This window comes from Capra hircus, chromosome 10, assembly GCF_001704415.2.
Source record: "Capra hircus breed San Clemente chromosome 10, ASM170441v1, whole genome shotgun sequence".
Classification (NCBI taxonomy): domain Eukaryota; kingdom Metazoa; phylum Chordata; class Mammalia; order Artiodactyla; family Bovidae; genus Capra; species Capra hircus.
This window is the reverse complement of record NC_030817.1, coordinates 25125489-25135657: the sequence shown is the minus strand read 5'-3', so window position 1 is coordinate 25135657 and position 10169 is coordinate 25125489. Positions and strand designations below refer to the sequence as shown.

General features: G+C 44.9%; 1 long non-coding RNA gene across 1 annotated transcript; it reads right to left on the bottom strand.

Annotated features, from left to right (window-relative positions):
- On the bottom strand, nucleotides 252-9311 carry LOC108636956. Its single transcript, XR_001918653.1, has 3 exons — nucleotides 9072-9311; nucleotides 2158-2257; nucleotides 252-524 (listed from the first exon to the last, which is right to left on the bottom strand). It is a non-coding gene; the product is annotated as an uncharacterized LOC108636956 (long non-coding RNA).

Sequence of the window (10169 nt, the reverse complement as noted above, 5' to 3'; positions counted from 1 at the left end):
ACTGCACCACCTGGGAAGCCCAACCTGTTACTGTGGTAAGGGCTAAATGCAGTGATGTCTGCAGAGCACACAATGGACACGCAATCATGTGAGCTTCCTCCCTTTCCTTCTTGGCCAGCAGAGGGTTGGGGCACTTGGTCACTATATTGTCTCTGTTTGCAGTCATCATTCATAGCTGTGTTCCCTTTGTGTCCAGCTCAACACGATTAAGGCTAATTTTGATTTTTTTTCCCTCAATAATGTTAATTCGGTTTTTTTATTCAGTCATTCAGCACACATGCATTTTCCTGGTGCTATGCAGGTGCAGGGACTCAAGGTTGAGCAAGTTAGATACTGTACCTGCCCTCAGAGAGCTTCTGGCTCACGGCCAAGGTAGACAAAGATTCACTGGCCTGTCTTAGCAGGTGGTCAAGGGGCCTCTCCCAGGAAGTGATGGTCGAGTGAGACCTGAAGGAAAAGCACTAAAATGGCCACATTTCCTCCTTCTGCTGCCTCATGGTCAAGGATGGACATTCACAAGCTGGCTGAAAAGAGTACACAAAGCTTATCAGGCAGAGAACACACTCACAGCCCTGGCTTTGTTTATTCTGTTCTCTAATCAACAGAACTGGCCAGACTTGTCCTCAGTCTCAAGTTTGAAGTGGAACTCAACAAAGAATGTGGCACTCAACAAAGCGCAGACATGGGTGATCTGATGACACACAAGTTTGGCACTGATATTTTGCATGCTGTTTGACTCAGAAACCCCACTTGTGGAAATTTATACTGAAGAACTAATAACACATTTGACTATGAAGATGTTATTTGCCAAATTATCTTAGCATAAAGTCTACACATTGCCAGACATCACAGATAATCAAAGAAATGAATGCTTCTATGATTCTGTGAGTATTTTCTCCAGGACTCCTAGATCCCATAGTTACGGATGGATTTTTCAGAACCGCTTTGCCCATATGTAACCGCCCCCTATTTCTACCTCCAATATGAGTGACCCAAGAATACCCAGGCCTTAACATTTCCAGTGAGAGTTGGACTATAAACAAAGCTGAGCACCGAAGAATTGATGCTTTTGAACGGTGGTGTTGGAGAAGACTCTTGAGAGTCCCTTGGACTGCAAGGAGATCCAACCAGTCCATACTAAAGGAGATCAGTCCTGAGTGTTCATTGGAAGGACTGATGTTGAAGCTGAAATCCCCATACTTTGGCCACCTTATGCGAAGAGCTGACTCATTGGAAAAGACCCTGATGCTGGGGAATATTGAGGGCAGGAGGAGAAGGGGACGACAGAGGATGAGATGGCTGGATGGCATCACTGACTCGATGGACATGGGTTTGGGTGGACTCTGGGAGATGGTGACGGACAGGGAGGCCTGGCTTGCTGTAGTTCATGGGGTCGCAGAGTTGGACACGACTGAGTGACTGAACTGAAGTGAACTGAACGTTTCCAGGATCTCACATGTCATATAAACACACACACACACATACACATGTATTGCATTTTTGGCTCATCAGTCATAGAGGTCCCTAGCAGGAACTGAGTGAATTGGATTTGCTCTGCATAACAATGTCTAGCTTGACAAATTTAAAGCAATCCATCCTTCCTCCTCTTCTCCTTAAAATCTAAATGGCCATCTCAGACATAAAATGGGATCGGCTCTTGAGGGATTAGAGACAGTCCCGTGACACAGGAGCTAGTACCCTACACGTGCAGCAGACAACCACACTGAAGACCTAATCTCCCCTTCCTTTGGACAACACAACAATGTGGATTTTTATTAAATATTGTTATGCAAGTAAAATACAAACAACTGAAATTGCTGAGAGTAGAAGTTGAGCAGAAAGTCTTGAATAGGTAAGTGAAGAATCGTGCACCCCAAGAAAAAGGGGAGATGGCAAAATATGCTCTGACACAGAAGGCAAGACCAAGCTGGGACACGGGAAGTCCATTTCAGGCCAGTTTTGTTGCTTGACTTCAACTGATGACCTTTGATAGCTTTCTTGGCCCCTTGTTCACTTTTCCATCGCCTTTGGGAAATTGTCCTGGCCTAACCAGATCCACTGAATAGGAACCCACTCCAAAACCAACGTAATGCATCGCTAGGATTGGACAAGCACGTTACTTTCTGTGACTGAGACCTCTCTTTTCTTCAGACTTACCAAGTAGCTCAGAGTTGATGGAACCAGAAACAAACACCAAGAGTCCCAAAGATTATTTGTCTGAGGTCAGTATCTGCCTTGAGATAACGAGATGACTTATCTGTAAAACAGGGGTAATAATAATTATGTCATAGAGATGTTGTTAACATTAGTAATTAATACATAGAGAAACTTGGCCTATACTCAAGGAAGGAAAGATAATGTCCCAAGCTCATGGGACCTTGTTAGAAAATTGAGATTCTATTTCATTTATGTTCCTTTAAAGGAATAAGAAGGTACAATCTATTTCAAAGGATTAGTCTAGTCACATCACTTTCCTTCTAAATAACATTTCTGCTTCTGATTGTATTTTGGATCCACTGCTAATGTGCATGAGTTTCCAATTTCCCTCCAGCCACTCTGTAGAAGTGCAATATTGGTTCTTTGTCTTAGGGATATTTCATTTCCTCAATCGTGTTAAATCAAACAAACCTCCCATACCAGCAAACAGAAAGGAGCAGCTTTGGGCCTCTGAACTAATTTGCACTGGCAAAACTGATCAGGCCATCCTCCAGTGTCTTAATTAGGAGACTTAATCCTTTTTATTTAAAACCAGAAGAAATACAGGTCATGGTAGGAAACTGAGCATATTTATTTAATGCAGACAAAGAGGGTTTAGAAAGTTCACTTAATATACAGTGTCAACAGAAATATATGTCCCTTTCTTTCTAATAATTCTTCCAGGATAAAGTATGGCTCATGCTCAGATTGGAACCGTCAGCTTTCATGTTCTCTTTCATTTAAAGAGACAGTAATTCCCAACCCACTCTATGTTTCCAGAGACTTTTGACTGGTTTGCTTTAATTTCTCCTGCGACATAAGGAGAGAGAGACTCAGAAGATATTCAATATGGTTCACAATGAATTTTTTTAAATGTGATGAATGGGTGGTGGTGGATGGAGTTTGGATGTGAGAAAATGAAGACAGAGCAAGCATGATTATGAATCATCTCTGTGGACTCAGAATAGGTCTTCCTGCACAGATACTAGAATGCCTCTGGGATTTGGAATAAGACAGGTTCTTCTTGAAGCCCATTCAAGGTGGTTCAGTTCTTGAGGAAACAAGCAGATGATGTCAAGGTACACTGATGTAGCCCTTCTGAAGGGTGAAGTGTATGTTCAGCAAGGGGCTCAGATCAGCATGCTGGGATATCCTCCACTGGCATGATCAAGTTAGGTTCCTGGGCAACTTGCTTTTTTACAGAATCACAAGTACGTGAGCATTTGTTAAAACTAGGTGTGGATATTGATAACTGAGGTGAACCTCAGATGCTTTCAAATGATTAGAAAGAGATTCCATGACTGAATGGGCCCAGAGCCCTGATCAATTTTCAGTCCATTTTCTCCTACAGAGAAAAGACTGGATCCTCAGAAACCTCGGCTTCCTAAGAGGTGCATCCATTATTTCAGATGCTTCTCAGCGCTGAACCCAATCATGACATTGGTAATTCATGGTATCAATTTTAGGATGCTCCAGAAGAGTCTTAATGCCTTTGGTCTAATGTAGTGTCTTATAACACTTAATAATCAGTGTAATGGTGAGAGCTACCAAGGCTTGGGTTCACACAGAGACCACTGGTTTTATGTTCCCCGAAAAGATTATCTTTTTAGAGCTAATTGTTCATGATTTGGAATAGAACCAAATTTAGTCTATATGTACTTAAAAGAATTAATTTGATCATTTTCAAGAACATGGAGTAAACCTAAAGTCAAGACGTTTTTAAAAAATGGCAAAAACCCAAAAATAACCTCGGTATTTAAAATACTCTTAATGCGTCAAATAATTAGCTGACTGCAGCATTTCATTGTCATAGTTTTCGTTTCATTTATTTTTACAGTACGCCTGTGAAACTGACAAGTCATATTTCTACTTTACAGAAAAACAAAACAAAATGAAACCAACTAAGAAAGCAAGCTAAGTAAACTGTCGAGAAATATAGAAAAACAGGATGCAAGTTTAGTCTCTCAACTAGTAGACTCCAGAAGGATTTGGAAGGAATAAAACAGCTGTTTGAATGTGACTGTTTGCACTTTTAAAAAACAGGTGATATTGAAAATAATTAATCCTCTGAAATACCTTAAGCATCGACCCCTGCAGTTTTGTTCACGTTTTCCTTTAGGAAAAGATCTGCTTGAGCACTAATCCACATCCCATCCAAATGATCCGTAATTCTGAAATTAGTGAGATCTAATAAAATTTTATTATTTACCATCCCTTAGCACATAACTATTATCCTCAATCTAAAGCCTGATACTATATGATTATCCAATAAAGTTGGGGTTATTTATTTATATATTTATTTTTGGTCTCCCAAATGTACTGCTCGGCTTTGTATCAGGTAGGTTAACAAGGAAGTAAGAGGGCCCACCTGATTCCTAAAGCCATGGAGAGGCCTGAGGGGTTCAGATGCTGGCAAGTCCATCCCCTTGTTTCCCCAAAGATGCTATCGATTCATCTGCTGCAGACCACAAACATGGGATGAGAGAGCCACATAAGCATATGAAACAATTACAGATTAGCACACCCAGCCGGCTGTCCGCACAGAAAACTGCAAGCACCGCTGAATAATTATGGCTTGAGCTATTGATTGGGACCACAAAAGGGTTTCATCCAAATGCTTTTAATTTGCCAAACAGAGGGAAGAGTGTTGCAGAGAGGTTGCTTCCAATAACGGCATTTGTCCCTCTGCTAATTAAGAGGAGAGCATAACAAGGTGAAGGGGATTGTTTTAAAATCTTGCCAGGTAAAATCTATGGCCATTTGAGAGGGGGTGAATGAGACATGAGGGCTTGTCTTAAGAAATGGCCCAAAACAATTGGTCTGGGATGAGTTTGGGTCCTGTGGGAGACCCTCATCTGGTCAAGCACCTGAGATTTTCACTGGCCTGAGGGTTCTTCTGAGAGATGATGCGTTGAAGGCTGAAATGATGGCTGGAGGCCAAGAAAGGCCGAGGTCCCCTCTGTGGGTTCGTGCACATCTGCTCCCCTCCTGTGACCTCAGAATCTCTTTATCTCAATGTTTGGGCCCCACCCTTAATGAGGAAAGACAATAGTACCTAACTGGAACTGAGGAGGGATTTCTTTTTTTAACCTTATTATTAACTGAAGTCTATAGTTTATTCAGATTTCCTTAGTTTTTACCCAATGTCCTTTTTCTCTTCTAGGATTTATCCAGGATACCACGTTACCTTTTGGAGAAGGAAATGGCAACCCACTCCAGTATCTTGCCTGGAGAATCCCATGAACAGAGGAGCCTGGGAGGCTACGGTCCATAGGATCTTAAAAGAGTCGGACACGACTGAAGCGTCCTTCTGACTGGGGCAGTTTCTCAGACTTTCTTGTTTTTGATGACTTTGAGTTTTGAGGTATAGTGGTCAGATATATCATAAGATGCTCCTTTACTGGAATTTGATGTTTTTCTCATGATTAGACAGATAAAAAGCACAGGATAAACTTAGCCTAATTAAGGTAAGGAGCCATAATTAGCCATAACAGGAAATTCCCTGGCAGGCCAACGGCTAGGACTCCGTGCTCTCACTGAAGAGGACCTGGGTTTGATCCCTGGTCGGGGAACTGGGATTCTGTAGGCTGCACAGCATGGCCAAAAAAAAAAAAAAAAGACAACTAACCATAACAAACATATGCAATAATTCCCCCTTCCCCAAACATAATACACACATATCCATACTTTGTGATCTGCCAAAGTGCCCAGCTCCAGTCTTCAATACAGAGATAATCTGACATTTGAATAAATGAACAGAGTGATGGATAGATAATTTTTTTCTCCACTGCCATCGTCTCTACTACCCTCATGTAACTCTTATGTTAATATCACTTTAAACCTTTCGTAAGACTCTCAGCCTCTTCTTATTACGACACAAGAAAATGCATAATATGTGTCTTCACTCTTGTTTTAAGTACTTCTTATGTGACTCCCCCAGGCTTAAATCGGCCACAACTGTTGTAAGACCCCAGTACTGGCGGGATCTCAAGAAAAAATTCTTCATAGAGATTACAATACACTAGCCCCTAAAATAAGTCCATCTCTCTGTATCCTTCAACAACAGTTCTTGATCTTCAAAAACTGTCAAACATAAGATGAAGTGTTCATTATAAAGGGGGCTAAAACTTAAATACATTGGAAAGGAAAAGGCTATGGATGAGCTAATTACAATCTTTTAGGAGAAGGCAGTGGCACCCCACTCCAGTACTCTTGCCTGGAAAATCCCATGGACGGAGGAGCCTGGTAGGCTGCAGTCCATGCTAAGGGTTGGACACGACTGAGCGATTTCCCTTTCACTTTTCACTTTCATGCATTGGAGAAGGAAATGGCAACCCACTCCAGTGTTCTTGCCTGGAGAATCCCAGGGACGGCGGAGCCTGGTAGGCTACAGTCTATGGGGTCACACAGTCGGACACGACTGAAGTAACTTAGCAGCAGCAGCAGGATTGTAGAAGACTTGAAAGAGTCACACAAGCTTGACTTCTAGTCCTGGCTAGAACTAGCTGTGGGACCATGGGAAAGTTACCTGACCTCTCTGTGCCTCCATTTTCAATCTGGAAAATGAGAAAAATAATGCTGACCTGGCAGTGTGGAGCTAGGCTTACAGGGAGATAACATATGTCATGTGCTTAGCAGTGTTCTTCACACAGACTGGTTATTCGGGAAAATTTAATTCCACCTCACCTGCTATGTAATCTTACATATGATAGAAATAAAATGACTTCCTATTTTTATGAGTCTTCACAGCTTAGAGAGCATCTTTTCATGATTTAGGTTGATAAACCATGGTTGTCCTAGTCCTCCAAAGCCCAGGTAAAAGAAAATGAATTTTAATTCAAGAAACAGTGATTTGGGTTGGACAAAGCACATTTTTGGCCATTGAGATAATAAAACTCAGAACCAGTTACCTGGGGCTCTGTGGACTCTGTCCTTGGGGGAGTTTCAAAAAGGAGTGGGCAGCTCAGAGTGCCCAGCGATGACCTCACCGACACCAGACACCTCAGAATCTTGGCTGATGGGGAAAAGATGGTGGGTCAGGAGGCAAAGGAATTGCTTTTTATCCTTAGGACACTCCAAATCCACCTTCTGCTTTTGGTGATCTTCCCAAGTTCTGCCTCTAGATCTCATAGCTTCCTGGAACAAAATGTTGCCTGGTGGAGATAGTAGTAGTGCATAACCCAGTGAGCCAGAAATAGCTTGTTTCCACGTTGTTTAAAACACCAGCTTAATCCAGCTCTTATCTTCTCACCTGAGCTTGTGAGAGACTCAGTTTCAGCCATCTGGGGGCTGCTCCCCAGGGCTGTGCCAAGGCTCTGGGGGCTCATCTAGTGCCAGAGACCTACCAAGTCTTTTTGGTCCTGTGGAGCCATCCTGGCCATGTTGAGGGGATGGTCCCTTCTCTTATCACAATCACAGCACCGACACCCACACTGTAGTTTTCCCACTGGGGGAGGGGGTCTGACTCCCCTTCAAAAGACCCAACAGCTTGAGAACAGGCCTGCATCTTCTCTGAGCTGTCTCTAGAACTGGTATGACCACTATGCAGCAAGGGCATAAGGAGGTGTTAATGCAGCAACACATGTCTCCTTTATAGCACGAAGTACATTAGATGATTTTTTTTTCTTCCGCATGACTGTGAGCCCACTGCGGGGGGCAAAGGCTGGTGCTTTTACGTCTGTTTCCTCCATGCTTATAACCTGCAGCAAACATTGCTTGAGTAAGTGCGGGATGGTGCTTCTTTTACTGCGCACTGTTCTGTCTGGTTCTGTCTGTCTTTGTGCCTGTGCAGTCCATGGGCAGGGCCCCAGCTCGGTCATGATCATAGACCGTCGTGTCTGTTTTCTCCTGCAAAGAGCCTCTGAGTTTCAGCTGGGCATATGACTGCCCCTGATAAAAACAAGCTTTTCCAGCTTTTTTCCTTTTTTTTTTTTTTTTCGGCAGAGCACATGACTAAGTTCTGGACAAAGGGATACCATTACTGTGATGTAGGCACCATACTTTCCCCTTCTTCCTCCCCCTCACGGCATCCAAGAGGGAAGTGCCCTTTGGCGAAGGGGGATGAGTGCAGCGCCCTAGGAACAGCGGAGCAGCAGGACAGGGGAGGCTGGTCCCTCGTACAGTGGGGCCTCCAAACTGGCCCCAGATACTTGGGGGCAAGAGGAATACTTCTACCTTGTTTAAACCACTGTACTTGGTGTCTCTGTGTGTGCGTGCTCACTTTTGTGATCCCATGGACAGTGGGAGCAGCCAAAATTTTACCCCTCAGTACCCTTGCTGCCTGAGCAGGACCCCTTCCCGGCCTGTCCCTCTCCGCATTTTCATCCTACCACGTGGCGCTCCCAGGGGAGGTCACGCTGAGGAGGCAGGAAGGCAGCCCGCCTTCGCTGCTCCAGCCTGAGTCAGCAGCAGTTTTCAGTTTAATGAGATGACACAAACAATCGTGCCTCCCTGGGAGGAATGGGGCTGTCCTCCCTGGAGACCTATGGAAGGTCCTGGCATTTCCATCATTACTGAGGTTGGCGGTCAACGGGAAGACAGGAGCCTTAGAAAGGGGCAGGAATGTCACGGCATTCACTGACCCAGAACCAAGCCTAAACTTCAGTAAAAGGGAAGAGAACAGTACCCGGGCTTGCTTCACCCTGGCAGGTGCCCCTGAAAGTGCCCTCCTGACTCTCCTGGGTTTGCCAGGACATGCTTCACAAGCAGGACACCGTTCATACCCCAAAATAGCTGTTTGCTTAGCCCTAAAGGCCTGGAAAATCCCATGGACAGAGGAACCTGGTGGACTACAGTCCATGGGGTTGCAAAGAGTTGAACATTACTGAGTGACTGGCACACACACACACACACACACACACAGAAATGGTGCTCACCGACTTTGTCAGGCATGCAATGGTCCTTTGGCTCCTGGCCCTCCTTTAGCCTTTGCAGCTCTGTTGCAGCTGATTCTGCATTCTCCTGTGTGCCGGGCTCCTCTGGGAAGCTCGGGACCTGCTCCTGGAGCCTGCCCCAGCACTCCTGCCTATAGGCCCCCACTCTCCAACCTCTCTCCAACGAGGAATTCCTGCTCCTGAAAGCCCTGCCCGCTCCCTAGTCACCCTGTCCCAGCGCAACCCTTGGACTCTCCTTAGAGCTCTGGTTTCCTTTTCTGAACTCAGGTTCTCAGGTCAGACAAAGGCATCACTATTTTAAACATTGTTTAGTTTGTATGTTTTGGTGGTGCATGTGATAAGCAGCCATTTCTCACTCATGAAGGGCGGTAGGGCTGTGGGACCTGAATGTCTTCTTTTATCTAACACACGTGGAGTGCTTACTCTGGGTCAGGCGCTTTGCTAAGCACTTCCATTTAAATTAGCCCAGTGAGTCTCTCCAGCAATCTTATGAGGCTGGTGCTATTCTGATCCCCATTGTACAAACAGAGAAGCCAAGGTTGTAAATCAGCTCTACTTCAAAACACCAAGAATGAAGCCAAGGCTTGGAGAGGTTCAGGAACTCTCCATGGTGATCTGGCTCACAGCAGAGCCAGTATTTGCAGGGCATCTGGCCCAGGTGCCTGCTGGCCCAGGTGCCTCAGGTGGATTCCTTCCCTTCTAAAGCATATGGTGTGGGACACAAATGCAAAGTATCTTCAACGAGCGTAGAAAAAGGCAGGACCAGACATGCGGGATCGAAGGTCAGACATACATGACAAGAGCAGAGCCGGATAGAGTGTGAGGTCAGAGGTCAAGTTCTAGACTGACCAGGAACAAAACTGCAGGGCAGGTGGGGAAGAATGGGGCAGGGGTGTGGGCTGAGAATAAGGCAAAGGGCTTGCAGCTTCCTCCTACCAGGTGTTGGCCACCTGGGTTAGGGAGAGGCCACCTGTATGCAGGTGCTAGTTGGGGTCTGGGATAGGGAGATAAGCTGGGTGTTAGCATCTCAGTGAAATTAGCTGCTTCCTACGGCTCATCTCCCTGCGTCCCTGTCTTGCA